The sequence below is a fragment of the Callithrix jacchus genome, chromosome 5, assembly GCF_049354715.1.
Source record: "Callithrix jacchus isolate 240 chromosome 5, calJac240_pri, whole genome shotgun sequence".
Classification (NCBI taxonomy): domain Eukaryota; kingdom Metazoa; phylum Chordata; class Mammalia; order Primates; family Cebidae; genus Callithrix; species Callithrix jacchus.
Window position 1 is genome coordinate 18,070,519 of NC_133506.1, and position 15,607 is coordinate 18,086,125.

The window sequence follows — 15,607 nt, forward strand, 5'->3', positions numbered from 1 at the left end:
GTTTTCTGTCAATTTGCCAGAGGGTTTAGACAAATGCATCTCCCTCAGACACACATCCACATCTGTATTTTAGAGAAGAGCATAAACTGCAAGCATAGCAGTGTTTTCTAGTATATCTTTCTTTGTTTTTACTATTAACTACTAATTTTCTTGGTGCCTCCCTTGGTATTTTAATATGAAGTAAATGCTGCATAAATTACTCAGTGAATTATTACTTTTTTTCTGCAAATAGAACACACCAGTTATACTTTAGGTTAGTAATTCGTAATTGTTAGAGCCAGGGGTTAAATTGTGCATCAGCGAAGTCTCTCCCTCATTACCATGCTTTGGCTGAATCCTGTCTCCAGAGAGAGGAAATGTTTCGGTCACTCTCCCTCTTCCTGAGGAAGCATGTCTCCAGCCTTGCAAAGTCATCAAGCCTGAAAAAATCACCACCAGGCTATGATAACAGAACAGAGCCCACCCATGCTGTGAATTATGCTGTCTCCCCGCTGAAGCCACTCACCTCTGTAGTGTCCTCATCACTGAGTGATTGGCTTTTCCTGAAACAAACACACATAGCATGTGCTATACATGTAGACAATCAGGAAAACCTCAGCAAAAAGGAAAGAGAAAAGGGAGGTGTGTTTTATGTTCTACTAGTAATAATATGATAGCTTTGATTACTTCTTACTTCTTGATTTGACTCACTTTTGGGAGGTGATGTAGCACACAGGCCCTGTGGTTTTATCTTGAATCCTGGCTCTTCTGTTTACCATGGATACCATCTTTGGGCAAATAACTAACCTTCTATGCTGTATTCCCCTATTTGCTAAAAAGGTATTAATACATATCTCAAGGTGGTGTCAGAATTAAATGAGATAATACACCTACAGCATTTAGGACAGTGTCTTGAACATGGCAAGTACTCGATTAAGGTTAGCTGATGTTTAGTGGTTAGTTTCTCTCTTTCCTACTCCCACCGCTCTTCCTTTACCCAGCCCAGGCTAGATTTACTCCTTTCTTTGTTAACTAGAACACGTAGCTGCCCACAGAGTATAATTTGAGATTACTCAGAAAGATGATGCTTGTACTAAAATATTTATCCTTTTGTCCCTGTTGAAATTTTTCTTTCAATCACATTCTGGATTTAATGTTGAAAGCCCCTATTAAAATGCAAAAGCTTCAGCTCTTATACACTTTGAATTTATTGACTGATTCCTAGACATTGGGTTCTGGGGATATGAGACACAGGAAGAATCAGTCAAAGAAGGCAGACTAAACTCAGTGGTGTGTTTTGTCTCTGATTTCAGAACTTTGGGAGAGATGAAGGTGGGATACTAAGAGAAGGAGAGAAGCTACCTGGCCAACCACATTGCCAGATTCAACTGGTGAATAGTGAGTGATGGATGTTAGGATGAGAGTTCCATCACATCTTTATGGAATGCTGTGGCGGGGAGCCCAAGGTTGATGTCCAAGATGGCTGAAATAAAGCTCCTCTAGGTATCAGTTCGGAGTCATTCAGGAAAACAGAAACTGATCTAATCTGAAACCCCCAAAAAATTCAAAACACAGAGTTGGACACATAGTTGGTGGAACATCTGAGACACCAAATAGAAGTTGCTAAGGAAACACGAAGATTTGCAAAAGCAAGATGCCATTGTCTTTCCTGAGGCTAGATGCACTAGGAAGAAGGTAGTATCTCTGGGATACTGGGAGCTAAGCTCACCTAGCAAAAGTAGGAGCCTTAGCAGCCTCTCCAACAGGAGCCAGACCCATTGAGAAGGCACAATTGCTACCTGAGACATTGCCTATGACGGAGAGGGATAGGGGAAATGCTCTGGCCTTTCTTTTATTTCTGCTCTTTAACCTTCTGCCAGCATCTCTCATTGGGTGAAACTGGATGGAAGTCAGTTGGTACAGGAGCCTGGAAAATAGAGGCTGCAGGACCCACCTTCATGGTGTGCAGAGAAGATTAGGAGATGGGGCTAAGAATGACCTGAGAACAATGAAGTGATGGTCACAGTGCTGAGAGGAAGAAAGAAAACTATTACGGTCAACGAAGTGGGCGACATTTGAGTAGGAAGAATTTGAGCTGTCAAAGATTCCTCTTTACGTTTGCCATGTGTGTTGAGGATTTTGGCTTGGTTTTTAGTCCAGACCTATGTAGACTATTATACACCTCAGTTTTTCTCAAGAGTAGTCATGGAGTCTGCATTAGAAACCGTTGTACTGCAAGTTCAACATGCTAATTCCTGGGCCTCATATCAGGCCTTCTGAATGCATTTTCCTTATTATGGGGTCCACTGGTTTGCTTATTTCTGTGTTATTAAGGTTTGTGTTTATAATGTTTTTTTTTTCTATTTAAAATTGGGACAATCACTCTCTGAGCAAGCTTTGCTTCTTTTCTCTCTTTGGTGATGGGTGATGCCATCCTTATGAAGTTCTAGTCTACTGGCCTGTTCAGTATCTGCCCAAAGGTTCTGCCCAGGACTTAGTCTGCTGATGAGAAATGTCTCTTTTCCAAAGATTGATGGTTTAACTCAAGAGAAGGGCAACACATTCTCAAGCATTTTAACAGATCTCCCATCCCAGGAACAGAGTTGCACAATTGAAAAAGTTAGAAATAGAAACCAGAGGAATTCCTTGGTGCAAGAGGTCAGTGAGATAGTCTTCCCAGCTGGACTGCATAGCATGCTGCTCATGGCCTTGGGAAGCCATTTCGGGCATTTGAAGCATATTGCTTTGCAGTTCCTTCAATGCTGTTGTAAATGATTTTATTTTTATAGCTATAACTGGTGGTGTAATGAGCACAGGCCTGAGTCATAGATGCTTGGATTTAGTATTTCTTTGGTGTGTAAGGTAAGGTCTGTATTCTCTCTGACCCTGTTTCTCATCTTTAAAATGAGCATAGTTGCTTTGCTTCCCTTGCAGAGTAGTTGGAAAAATCACCTATATTAATTGAATAAGGATGTATTTATTGAGTCTTCACCCATGTACTTGTTCTCATATTAGAAATATAAAGACAGCATTCTTGTCTTCAATATGATTGCAACTCCTTAAAGATAATCCATGTGTGAAAGCAGTCTACACTTTGCAATGCTCATTTGAGTTGAAAATTATTATTTAAAATACTAAATAAAGTCAGCTGGGCTTTCCCTAATGGCTACACTTGCTGTTAAGGTGGGTAAATATTAGTTTTCTACTTAGGGGATCTGAGGGACGATGTAGAATGTCAACATTTTTAACCTGAGGACCTCCAGAAAGAAGTCAACTATGCTAAGCTTGCTATTGGCAGGCATAAGTCCTCACTAAGGGGAGGAAAAAGAAAGGGTAAGTAAGAGAAAGGGGATTAAAAAATGAGAAAATTAAAACGAGTGGAATGAAATGTAATGAGAAGTAGTGTATAGGTACCAATGTCCACTGAAGTTACTGTTCAAGGCACCTCCTGCCAAATAACTTCGTCCCTGTGAAGCACTTTATGAAGTATTTACAACCATAAATTATAAAAATATGAGCAAAAATCTGTTTTTAAAAAAACCCCAAACTTGCCTTTCCTGTTTTAGAATTTGTTTCTTCTTACTTAGAAATTATTGCTGTTGTGTTTTTCTTCTGATGGAATGGTAAGCTCTCTTTTATTTTTTCAACTTGGGTTGACATGTTGTACTATTTTTAAACACTTCTAATACGCTACCTGATGCTTTATTTATTTTGTCATAGTTATTTTCAAGCTTTAACTGCATCAAAATTACCTGGGCAGCTTGTTAAAACACACATGACTGAGCCCCACCTCCAGAGCTTCCGATTCTGTTTCTAGTGTGTGGGATGCGGTCCAGTAACCCGCTGTCTGAACAAGTGCTGATGCTGCTGGTTCAGGAGGAACCACTTCTTTAACATTTCAATAATATTGTTGAATATTTCCTCCCTTGGGCCTCTATTTTCCTGTGTTGGGTTGTCTCTCTTCTTACAGAATGTAGTTATTACAGAACATTTTAATAGAATCTAAATTGTTAAATCCATGACTTTTTTGTGCATTTCTTATGCCAGAAGTTTATATTCCAAAATATTTGTGGGACCCTTTCAATGAATGGTTCTGTTCTCATGTAGGCCATGGCCTAGGTAAACAGAAAGGAAATTCTTCCATGTTCCCAACTCCTGAGTTATAAAATAGAAACATGACAGTGTAGCTTGGATACAGGTACACCAACTTTATCACATAAATATTATGAAGAATCATCTCTGGTGTTCAAGAGTAATTCCAACAGTATAGATGGGATTTCTGCTTTGGCTCATTATGAGAAGCTCTGGAAAGAGAAGGAGAAGTGGATGGAAGATCGTTGATTGCTGGCTTTGCACTGAGTTACACCACTCTTCAGCTACATGACTTTTGGCAAACCCCAGAATTTTGTTACCTCAATAATGAAATGGGAAAAATGACCATTTCCCAGACACATGGAGTTGCTGGGAGGTTGAAGGCTGCTAACTATGTAAATTCTGATGGATTCATTGGTTGCTTCTCATTACGTCCAGGTTTGTTTGTTTTCTTGCTGTGTTGCTCTGGACTGAGATGTTGCTGTCTCAATTTTGGAGGTAGTGACAGATGCTGTGCAACACAGAATGGAAAATCTCCTTCTCTGGGGATCTTGACAAGATAAGGCAACATCAGGTCATAGGAAGATCTCCCTTCATCCCTTGAAACTGTATTAAGGATGTTAGTTTCATTAGTTTGGTTGAACTGCATGATGAGTGAGCTGTCAAAATCTCCAACATGAAGGGCAGAAGTCTCTTGATTTTGGTACAGAAGCAGATTTGGGTAAAAGAAATATAGTTACATTTTCTCTATTGCTTTGTAGGATCTTTGGCAGTAGCTTACTCATTATCCATAGATTAAGTGGACTTGAAGTTACCAAAGAATTATAGTAGATTGTACTGAATTAGATGCATTCTGGTAGTAGCAAACAGTTTTAAAAATATAAAATTTGTATTACATTGTAACTCAGAGAATAGCACACACACCCTAAGTATATAGCTTGATGTATTTTTAAAAATCAGCACAGAAGTCCCCTTGCCCCAATCTCGATGTTTTATCTAAGGAAACTGTTCTTTTATGGGAGTAATCACCACAAGATGGATAGTTTAGTCCATGTATATAAAGGACTTGAAACAATGTCAAATGACTCACAGGGCAGCTGCATCAGGGTGAAGATTAAACACTTCAGTATAGGACGTAGTCTAGGTTTGTCATTGCTCCATGGCATACAGTTCATTTTCAGAGCAGACTCAACCTGGAAATTGTTCTTCACCCACTAAGTTCAGAGGGTGTCAATCTCTTCAACTGTCGTAATGAAGAATGTGTGCATGCATTTGAGAGAGTGAAAGAACCAGAAACAACAGAGGCCACAGAACAGTCTATAATCTTGTAGTGTCTGACATTCCCTCATACTTAGTCCTAGTAGATCAAAATTTACAGTGAGTCTTGAAAAGCAAAATCCTCAAATTATGGCATTGATTGTATATACAAGGAGCAGTAGCAAGAGCTCTGGATGTTCAGTCAGTGGTGTGTGTGTGTGTATACATAAAGTATTAACTCAGAATTAAAAGTAGCTATTTCTCTGTAATTAGTATTAAGAACTTGCTTCAAGAAATTGATCACTCTAGTGAGATAGATGTGGAAGAAACAGAACTGACAAATTAAAAGATGATGAAGACAACAGTATTGAAGCTGTCCCAGGACAAGGATGTTTGTCTTAGGTATGACTGACTAAAGGTTTCAGGAATTCTCCACTGACATAAGTTATGATTAATGCTATTTTTATCCTGTTATATTATAATCAGTTTCTAATTTCCAGAATCCTCATGTGTCTTTTGGGTACTAAAGAAACAACAACTAAATTTCGCTCTCACTGTATCTCACTGTCTATTGCTACAATTATGCTGTGTAACATTCACAAAACCCCAGTCACAGACAGAAATGAGCATTTATAGTTAGGTTACGAGTTTGTGGGGTTCAGCTAATCTGTGCTGGACTTGACAGATTTTGGCTTGGCTTATGTGTCTGTGGTCATATTTGGCTTAGGTAGGTTACTCTGATGATCTTGGCTGGATTGCTCATATATCTGGATGTTGGCTCGTCTAGGATGGCCATAGCTGACATAATTGGGAACAACTTGGTGTCACCCTAAAACCCTGTCACATACAACAATAAGCATTTATTTACTTCATTATGCTGTGGGTCAGCTGGGTGGTTCTGATCTTGGCTTGTGTATTAATCGTCTATTACTGCATAGCAAATTACACAAACTTAAAACAATACACATTTATATCTCACACTTTCTGTGGGTTAGGTATCTGGGTGAAGGTTTTGTGCTTCTGGGTCTTACCAGGCTCCAATCAGTACTGGCTAGGCTGTGGTTTTATCTGGAGTTTCAACTGGAAAAGGGTTTGCTTCAAATTCTCTCTGGTTTTTGGCAGAATTGAGTTTCCTACAGCTGCAGAATTGAGGCTCTAAGTTCCTAAAATCTTCCATATTGTTTTTCCTTCAGCCACATGGGCCTCTCCACATTTTATATGTGGCTGCTTCTTTCTTTAAGGTTAGCTGTAGCATAAGATCCACTCTAGTGAGATGGTCTTGTATAAATAATGTAATCATACGAGTGACATCCTATCACCTTTCCCGTATTCTGTTGATTAGAAGGAAGTCACAGGTCTCATCCATATTCAAGAGGAGGAAATTGCATAAACTAATGAACACCAGGAAGTAGGAATCCTTGAGAGTCACCTTCAGATCTTTTTGCTTCAACTGGGCTTGCTCACACATCTTGAGATCAGTGGGCTGACTGCACATGTAGGAAAGCATGTTCATGTGGCAGACATAGAGATGGAAAGAGTGAGAGTAGAAAGGCAGATAGGATTTTTCAGCTCTCTACTTGCATTCCATCTGCTAACATCCCATTTGCCAAACTGCATCACATGGTTCAGAGACAGAGTGGGAAAACACTGCAAGGTTACATAGTGAAGGGCGTGGATACAGGAAAGGTGAAGAGTTCAGGCCATGAACACTTCAACTGTCTAATCCAAAAATTCGGCCTATGTAAATCTCATCCCCCTCTTCCTCTGGCAAGCATTTCTGGAAGAACCAAGGGTCCCATTTGGCGTCTCATACGTGCTCACAGTCCTGGGTGTTTCCCCTGCTCTGGCATCCCTTCCAGGCTCTCTGCTGCCTGCGAACTCCCACATAGATAGGAACTTCCATGAGTTCCCTCTGCTACCTTTCATGAAAACACTAATGTCTGGCAGATGTGCTTTTCCCAGGACTTCAGAAGCTAAATGCCCTTTCGGTTTCCTACCGGAAGAGAGGAGAATATTACTCTTACCCATGATGTCCTATTCCTTGTCTCACAGAATAATTTATGAAATCATTATCTGCTCATCAACTCCTCTCTTTTTATGGGTGAGGCCAAACTCATAGTATCCTCCCCACTCACCCACCATGGATTCCAATACCTGTAGAACTAACCAACCTATGTTCTCTCCTGATTTAAAGAATGCTCCAGCACTTGGTATAGGTCCTTGCCTCTCAATGCTGGGTGCACATTACAGATACCCAGGGAGCTTTAAAAGATTCCTATGCCTGAGATGGATCTAAGAACAATCTCTGGGAATCAATCCCAGACATAGACGTTTTAAAAAACTTCCCTAGACAGTTCTGATGCACAACCAAGACTGAGAGCTCCTGTGCTACACAGACATGTAGACCAGGGTGTCTTAAGTAACGATTGCACTTAGGATTTTGGAACTTAAAGTCAGTAGAAAAATTTATTTGTGTTTGACTGTAGTAAAAGCATTGTCATCTTCAAGGAATTTTTCAGTGAGAAGCCTTTAGATATAGATGAGCCACATTTGCTTTGAGATATCTTCTTATCCAACACCCTGGCACTATAGAGAGTGAACTCAAATCCCATAGGGACTTATTCCCTTGCTCAATATTACACAACTAATTAAAGCACAACTAGTACTGAGTTCCAAATCTGTCATCTTTTCCATCTTCAACCTATTTTCAAAGCATAGACTTAAAAATTTGGGTAGTAAAAAGTTGAGTTCTATAATTTTCTCAGTATACATGAAACAACTAACAGTTTCTGTTGTTGACCAAGCTTAGAAGCAGGTCCTTCAGAAATTTATGGAAAATTCCAGAAAAACAAATTGAAGTTTTCTGAGGTAAAACTCCTAAAAGCCTATCAAGTACCCTTGACCCTAAAGCTCTCTGATCATTCTGATGATTAAGCATTAAGTTTTGTATTAAAATTTTTTAAAGTAGACTTTTAAAAAAAGTTTTAGCATTACAGGAAAATGTAAAATATAGTACAAAAGATTCCCATATACCTCTTTACCTGGTTCCCTCCTCTATTGCTATCTTACATGAGTATGGTATATTTGTTACAATTAGTGAACCAATATTGATACATTATTATTAATTAAAATTTATATTGCCTTAGGTTTTATCTCTTTTTCCTTTTTAAAAAAATAATTTCAACTCTTATTTTAGATTCAGAAGTACATGTACAGGTTTGTTATCTGGATATATTCTGTGATGCTGAGGTTTGGGATATGATTGATCCTGCTGCCCAGGTACTCAGCATAATACCCAAGAGTTAGTTTTTCAACCCTTTCTTCCTCCCTTCTTTAGTAGACCCCAGTGTGTACTGTTGCCATCTTTATGTCCATGAGTACCCCATGTTTAGCTCCTCCTGATAAGTAAGAATATATGGTACTTGGTTTTCTGTTTCTGTGTTTATTTGCTTAAGATAATAGGTTCCAGCTGCATACATGTTGCTGCAAAGGACATGATTTTGTTCTTTTTTATTGTTATATAGTATTCCACAGTGTATGTGTACGGCATTTTCTTTAACCAATCCACTCTTTTGTTGGGCACCTGGATTGATTCCACATCTTTGCTATTGTGAATAATGCTAAGCATCAAGTTTTGAGGGGTCCACTGGAATGCCTCTGTGTACTATTTATTATTTAAAACTTTGGCTATTTTAATTCTAATTCAGATACACAGCTGTTTGGAGGACATAAAGAAATAAATAGTATTATTTGAAGTCTTTGTGTGTATTGAATGTCTTTAAAGAAAGCTTCTTTAAAGTTGTTAATTCTTGAGTAAAGGAAAAAATCAGGTGTGTACTACATACATATAGCTCCTGGTGCAATGCGAAATGTGGGAGAATAAATTCTAAAATTGTGAATCACAGACTGTAATTAGCAAGTCTAGAGTGATGTACTAACCCTGTCTTTTATTTTGGGGGTTCTAATGCTTTGACATTTGAAACCTTGCTGATCCTAACATCACTGCCCTTCCCAGGGTTTGTCAATTCCAAGGGACAGTAGACAACTCACCGGTTGCACACCTTGTAAATGCAAACCAAACAATTCAGAGCCCCCATCCCACCTACCTCCTTTGTCAGGCCACTATCCACCTAATCTCCTCAGGGCAACTAGGGATAACCCCTCTACCCAAAATCCTACTGGAATTATTCAATTCTAAACTTACCCTTCCTGGCAATTCCTTCCTGTGGGAACCACAGTCAAGGCTCTTGACATTTCTCCCATCTCCCTCTGCGTCCTGAGCCACCCAGGTCTTTCCCATGTAGGCCCTGCCCATGGTGTGGGGGTGACCCCTTCTCTTGGAAACTGTGCCGAGTACACTGTCTTTGCAGTGGCAGTTGTCTCCTGATTTGTTGGCCCTACCTTATCAAAACAATAAGACCTATATTTAAAAAAGTGAGATATAAGCATCTGCATCTCTAACATGTTTCCAGGTGATGCTGATGTTGCTCATCTTAGGGACAACACACTTGAGTACCACTTTCCTAAAACACTTGAAAGCAGCCATGTTTACGTCTATTAGTGGGGGAAGGAGGGTGAGGGATGAAATCTGATGGACATATCCTCTGGGAACCTACAGAAAATGGAGATTTTTGTAAAAGCTGTTTCATCCACTTAATCATTATACTGTTGTGCTTATTAAATCATTTTACCACCTATTCGAGTCCTCCTCTGAAAGACTTGTTACTGTTCTTCCATCCTAATACCAGGGTCTTTGTTGAATTACTTGTGAGAGAATTGAACAACCCAGAAAGGAGGCTAAGAATATTGGTTTTAAGTTTGGCTGTGGTTCTGTCAATGAGTCACATGACCTTGGAAAATTGTCAATGAGGTACATGACCTTGGGAAATTCACTTCATATCTCTACATCTCAGTTTGCTCTTCTGTAACTTGGCAACAATAGTAATACCTTACCTATCTTAATCTATTTATGCTACTCTAACAAAAATACCTTAAATAGGGTGGTTTATAAACACAAATTTATTTCTCACAGTTTTGGAGGCTGGGAAGTCCAAGATCAAGGTGCCAGCAGATTTGGTGTGTGGTAAGGGCCCACTTTCTCAGAGCCAGCACCTGCTTGCTTTGTTTTTACATGGTGGAAGGGCTGAGTTAGCTCTCTGGGGTTTCTTTTATAAGGCCACTGATCTCATTCATGCAGACTCTGCCCTCATGACCTAATCACCTCCCAAAGGTTACACTCTTAATACTGTCTCCTTGGGGGCTAGGATTTCAGCATATGAATTTTGAGAGGGATGCAAAACATTCAGTCCATTGCACTACCTCATAGGGTTAATGTTAGGATTAATTGAGCTAAGTGCCAAGAAAATACTTAGGAAGGCCCATGGCACATAATTCGATTTTGAAATGTTAGCTATTGTTATTGAAGTTATTTTGGGTCTAAAACACAGGATTACAATCATTTTCATTGTCTTGCCATTTATGTGATATAATTTTATGCCTGGAGTTTTGAATTGAGAACAATGGTATACAATCAAAAGAATCTAAAAATAAGATCCGACTACATTTGTTATTCTACAAAGCAGAAAACCAAAATCCATGGATGAAAGTCTCTGACATTGTTTGCTAAGAGATGAAACTACAAGATCCTGGGATAAGATCTTATTCCAGGATTTTATGTCAGCAGAAAGCCGTTGTTTTCCAGGATACGCCTCAGTTTCAGTCCTGCTGTTGGCAAGCCCAATGATGCAATGATGCACGGTGTGATTCCTCCCAGGGTGGCTGTGCAAAAACAGCTCATCCAGCCCTGCATGTCTTTTGTGTACTTCACTTTTGAGGCATACTGAGTCCCATGCTGGACAAGTTTTACTCTTAAGCACTTGGAGGTAGACTATCAGGAGGAAGGAAAATCACTATTTCTTCTTTTATGCCTATCACCGAGATCAGTGACAGATATGCTTGATTATAGTATCCTGTTTATTTGTGAGGACTGAAGGAGTAGGAAAAAAAATAAATTTCCAGATATCCAGCTGTGTCAAAGTTAAATTTAGTCATTTTTGCATTTATGTAGCATTTTTTCACAATAAAATATAAGGACATCTGGTTTTCTCATGAGCTGAAAGAACTGACAATTTAGCTCAGGGGAGAAAGATAATGCATTTCAATGGTAAAGAAAAAAAGCCAATGAAGAGTATTTGAATAAAGGGGATTAAGCGTGCTGAACAAGCTGTGATAGGATAACTGAGAATGATGTGGAGGGGATTTCTACACTGAATGGGAGTTCGGGATAAGCGTGTAACCAATGTCTCCCAAGGTTGAAGGCAGTGTTTTAACAACTGGCTGAGAACACACGTATGGGTCATAACTAGTGTTTTTTTTTTTTTTAAATAGGATAGAACAAGAAATATTAGGGTACATTACAATTTGTAAAGGCAAGTATCTGTGTGTGTGTGTGTGTGTGTGTGTGTGTGTGTGTGTGTGGTGTGTCTGCAAAATGCAACTTGTTTTTTTCAGTGGGTCATGGCTTAAAAAGAGTTAAAAAAATATAGCCTTAGTTATTTTTTGAAATGATTTATTTGGAATGCTGACCCAAACCAGAGCTAAATAACACTGAATCACAATCATGAGATTCCTTTTCGATCCCTTTTCCATCTCTTTCATTTCTTCTGATTAGATAGACCATCTCCATTTGCTGCTAATGCGTCTCCATCACCTCTCTAACTCCAGTGAGTCTCCCTTTTAAAGGGAGAGAAGCAGGCCTGAGCCTTGAAGTCTAGGGCAGGGAGAGTTTTTGCTTATTTTCTGTTATGTTCTATTGGAGCTTCTCATATACTTTAATTTCCAAGTTTCTACTTCCACTTTGTCCCAGAAAGATTCATTGCCTTCTTTTTAAAGGACTGGATTTAAGCAAAAAGAAATTGATGTGAAGAGATATTATCTTCACATTATCCATGGCAAACCGTCCTGGAGATGAGCTGGGACTGGCAGGGAAGGGGAGGTGGTTGGGGCAGGAGTGTGCTCAAGTGTCTTTGGTTGCATCATCTCCCCAGAATTTCGGGCAGTCCGATGGCCTTGCCCTTGACAAGCACAGTTGGAGCTCTCTTCTGGGAGCAGATCAGACTGATTGCCCAGGGCATTTTCAGACTTCTCAGGTGGCGCAGGTCACTCTGTGTTTTCTCTACAAAAGTTAAGAAGACACAGATAAATATATCCCAGGAAGTCCCCAGTGCTGATATCCAGCCAATGCACTGACATTTTACCAGCGACGATGACTTGGGTCTTGGAGCTATTCGTTTTTTCTTAGATTGGCCACACCATGCTGATTATACATATATGTTTTCTTATGGTTAAGTGTTGCTTCAGCAGGAACAGCCCACTAATTGGATGGGAAAATCAGACGGGATGATAATACAGATCCTGCTGGGGACAGATAACTGAGCTCACAAGCCCAGGTTCAGCAGCCACTCTGAGATCAGGCTGCATGGACTTGCCAGGTCTCTATGGAAAATTATTTAGGGCCTTTGTGTCCAGGGGAACCTGAGAAAACCGAGTGTGGTCTGAAGCCTGAAGTGTAACAGGCCCTGCCCTCCTTTGTCTGATGGAAGAGCCTAAAAATAAAACAGAGGCAACAAGTGTTAACTCAGGCATTCGTTGTCTTTCCTGGTACAGATAACACCCTTTTTAATGCCAAAAGTAAGTAGCCCAGAAGGGTAAATTGAGAGTTGCCTTTGTCCTGTCTGAGACTTTTCTGTGTCAACCCAGGACCAATTTTCTCTTTCCTCCAATTGGCTTGGCACAGTCATTGCTGTGATTCCCTCCCCTGACCTCCAGTGTGAGACCAGGAGAGGAGAGGTGCCAAAATGCCCATCTGTGTACTTAATGAACTTGCCACTTCATCACAAGACCCACAGTGGCGACTCGGTCCCTTCCCCTGTGGTCATGGGTAGAAGAGGAGCCGTGTTGGTCTCTTGTGTTTCAAGACTCAGCTTCTCCACGACAGGCTATGTTTTCTTTCCCCAGCATCCCTCCTTGAGCAACATAATTTAGGAGGCAACGCTTTGATCCTGATGGAAGACAACTTTGTGAAAGCAGGTTGCAGATTTTGAGGGAAAGGCTCAAATTGCCCTGGGCATGGCTTTGCCTGCACTTGCTTGCCAATTGAGTAGGGAGGAAATGGAGCCAGAATGAATTGCCTGGGCGATTTATGCCTTTGGCAAGTTGTTCAAGGGCTTGAGAGAAAGAGGAGAGGGGACCAAAGGCTCCCATTACAACTTAAAAATAGCCAGCTTTGGGCTCCTCCTCTTCCTGCTCCGGGCTCCTCTGCTTACAGGGAGAGCTTTGAAAGGGATTCCCCTCCCCCTGCCCCATCTCCCCTCTTCCCTCCCTCCCTGCTTCCACTCCATTTGTGACGCCAGTTCATTTGAATGGCAAGATTTTTCTGAGCTGGGATAAGCGAGATGCAGGAAATCACTATTGAAAGACTTCTTTATTCTTGGTGTCATCATCACCTTAGTATGAGGGACAACCAGAGGGCCCAGTGACGAAAGAGGAGGCCTGGACCAGCAAGGATGTCCAAGGACCCAGAGGTAATAGAGATAATACTGATTATCCACAGAGGTCAGTGGCCACAGCCGAGGTGGTGAACCTCACTTTCCAGGGTCACATCGATAGGACTTTACATCAACCCTGAAACTTCAGAGAGTTTTAGATACTTTGTCATGTTGCTAATGACAGTCATGATTTGGGGGGAGGAGAAACTACAGCACTCTTTCCCACTCTTCCCCATGAATTCCTGATGCTTTGTTAACTTATGTAATTCAGAATTATGTGATGACCAAATAAGATTTTTTAGACTGAAAATTAAGCAAGATCTCCCCTAATTTTGAGTTGATTGCACTCTGCGATTGCTGAAACTTGAAGTGAATCTGTTTATACCAAGGCTTGTTTAAGATTTGGTTTCCAAAATATATAGGGGAGGCTCCTTTCTTACCTACTGGGCCACTCAAAATGTTTAGATGGCTGAGAATGGAGTAACGGTCCTTTTCTGTTACTGAAACATCTATGCCACGTATATTTAGCTGAGTAGTTCTGAAGGTGTGGTTCCCAGGCCAGCAGCATCAGTATCCACATTGACCCGGAAACCTAGTTGAAATCTAATTTCTAAGGTTCCAATTCACAACTTTTTTTTTTTTAAGATGGAGTTGCTCTGTTGCTCAGGTTGGAGTGCAGTGGCTCCATCTTGGCTCACTGCAACCTCCATCTCTTGGGTTCAAGCAATTCTCATGCCTCAGTTTCCTGAATAGCTGGGATTACAGAAGTGCAGTACCACACCCAGCTAACCTTTGTATTTTTAGTAGAGATGGGGTTTCACCATGTTGACCAGCTGGTCTCGAACTCCTGACCTCAGGTGATCTGCCTGCCTCAGGCTCCCAAAGCACTGGGATTACAGGTGTGAGTCACCACCCCTGGCTCTACCCACAAATTTTGAATCAGAAACTCTGGAGGCAGGCGCCAGGAATCTGTATTTTTGTTTTTTTATTTTTTTAAGGAATTTGTATTTTAACGAATCCTTCAGGTGATTCTGATGCAGGCTCAAGATTGAGACGTTCTGACTTAGATAACTCAGAAAACCAACTCTTTTCTTATTGCAAACTTGACGATAAAACTATAGAGATTCATGAAATAGCTTCTATCAGGTGGCAGAATACTTATTTTGGAGCTTGAAACTTTTATGAAATGTAGAATGGACTTAAATACAATTATGACCAACCATATGGAATCCTGCTCATTGTCACAGGATTACTTTCAAATGAATGTGTGTGTGTCTATCATTAAAAAATCAGAGAAACATTTCTGACTAGACAAAAGAACTGGTCTCAGGAGATTAGAAAGTAGCAATTTAGAATTCAGAAAAATTTCTTAAGAACGTTCTAAGAAGAAGAGTGATCATTTTTTTGGGAACAGAAAATTGGATAATTTCTGGGACAAGAAAACACTTGCTGTAGGTCACATTATAGATGGCATCATTTGATGTTTCTATGTTCTGCAATAAATGACAGCTAAGTTACTAGAGCACACTGGTATGAGAAAAATTCTCTTTCCTCTTTGCAAGATTTCTCATAACCTTGAAATAGCATGCATTTTTCCCCTTGTTCAGGCACCACTCCTCAGTGTTGCATGGCTGCCCTTAGAAAGAAATAGGGTGGATCTGAATGAAAAAAGAGGGGCCAGGTGAAGAGGTAAATTTAAGAGATGTGTATTTTTGGAAACATGAGATCTAGGA

General features: G+C 40.2%; 1 long non-coding RNA gene across 1 annotated transcript in view; it reads left to right on the forward strand.

The window, feature by feature from the left end:
- The window catches only part of LOC118153567 (uncharacterized), a 76,366-nt gene extending 61,474 nt beyond the window's left edge, over nucleotides 1-14,892 (forward strand). The window contains exon 6 of the long non-coding RNA XR_013536338.1: nucleotides 1,293-14,892. This is a non-coding gene — a long non-coding RNA (uncharacterized LOC118153567). The remainder of the gene's footprint in view (nucleotides 1-1,292) is intronic.
- Nucleotides 14,893-15,607: the final 715 nt, after the last annotated feature.